The 1,858-nt window shown below is 33.3% G+C and overlaps 1 pseudogene; it reads left to right on the forward strand.

The window, feature by feature from the left end:
* The first annotated feature begins 952 nt into the window (after positions 1–952).
* On the forward strand, positions 953–1,858 carry LOC149497371 (auxin-induced in root cultures protein 12 pseudogene; annotated as a pseudogene).

Raw genomic sequence — 1,858 nt, forward strand, 5'->3', positions numbered from 1 at the left:
CGTATAATATTATGCTTTTCAAAGGCTAATAATTTCATATATTATGGGATTTTGCGTGTATTTTCAATAATGTATGTTATTTTAATTTCCATCTCTTTGTTTCTAAGAGCATTTGACTGTTAAAATCTCACAATAAAAATAATTAATTTGAAATGGTAAAATTTTGATATTTAATTGGTATAAGAATTTTACATTTAAAAAAAATTAATTTGTAAATATGTTAACCTTTTTCCCCTACTCTATCCTAGTAATTCAATATCTTTAAACTTACTTTCAAAAATATATATATATATATATATATATATATATATCATCATCTTACGTGGTTCCTATTGCTTATAACTCATATTCTAAATCAATAAATGTATGTACATATTTTGTTTTAATTGATTCAATAAATAAATTAATAATAAATCACATATTAAAACTAAAATTATAAAATACAGCTTGATTCAATTAAATAAATTAATAAATCACATCAAAAATAAAATTATAAAATACAAATATTGAGAAAATGAATTCCAAGGACGTCTTTAGCAACCCAAACACTAAAAAAGCTTTTTTTATATAAAAATATTATTCCTACTTGTGGAGTTCACACGTGTTGGTGGTTAAATTTCCACCAAAGACCTTTATTTTTATCATTAATTTATATATATACACATTAATTAAACGGTCCAATTCTCTTAGACGTACGCAATTCCCACATCACATGCATCTCCACATTATTTTGATTCAAATCCGTTGAGTCAACCTTCTTACACAGTTACACACAGCTGAAATCAGCCGAGTCAAACCAAATGCAATATTCCACCAACCCAGTAATGCCACGTTTATTCAAACAACCAACCAGGACACGTTTCAGGCGGTGATACATACTCGTAGTGAAAAATATGTTACGCTAACTATACCGTTGTAACTTCTAAGTGGCATCATCTCTATTTATTCCAAGTCCATACAGGCACGCACTCACTCACATCCACTTTCATCGTCTTCTTCCTCAAAAAGCTTTATTTCTTTTAACAATGGCTTCATTTTCTTTTGTACGGTTTCTTTCTCTGTCTCTAGTTCTGCTAATCTCAACCACACATGCACTAAACTGCACCTCCGATAAATTCAACAACAACAAAAGCTACGCTAACTGCAGTGACTTATCCACCCTTAATGCTCACTTACACTACACTTACAATTCCTCTAATTCCTCTCTTTCAATCGCTTTCAAGGCGGCTCCTGCCAAGTCTAACGGTTGGGTCGCGTGGGCGCTCAATCTGAACGGAACTGGCATGGTCGGAGCTCAGGCTTTGATCGGAATGAAATCCTCCGGCAATTCCATGGTGGTGAAGAAATATAACCTAATTTCTTACCATGAGATTAACGAGACACAGAAGTTGTCGTTTGATGTATGGGATGAGAGTGCGGAATCTGATTCCAGTGGCAATTTTGTAATATTTGCGTCGGTGAAAGTTCCGGCAGATCTGGAGAAAGTGAATCAGATTTGGCAGGTTGGCCCGTCGGTCACTAATGGAACTCCGGCTAAGCATGACTTTGCTCCGGCGAATATTCAATCGAAAGGAACCATTGAATTAAAGAGTTCAACTACAGCTGGCACTGGTACTAACACTACTGCTGAAAGTACAAATAGTACTAAAAATACTGGCGCTGCTTATCAAATTGAGGGATTGAACGTGGGTTATCAAATTGGAGTTTTTGTTCTACTTGCCAGTGTTTTGAGTTTTTAAATTGCTAATTTTATTTTGGGATTTCTGTTGTATTCTCATGGTAGATTTGGTGTGATTCTTAAAAAGTAATTTAGAAAGTGAATAATAACAAATCGACGAAAATAAGAATTTTGCAAAAA

This window comes from Jatropha curcas, chromosome 3 (assembly GCF_041381405.1).
Source record: "Jatropha curcas cultivar XTBG-Jc1 chromosome 3, XTBG_Jcur_1.0, whole genome shotgun sequence".
Lineage (NCBI taxonomy): Eukaryota > Viridiplantae > Streptophyta > Magnoliopsida > Malpighiales > Euphorbiaceae > Jatropha > Jatropha curcas.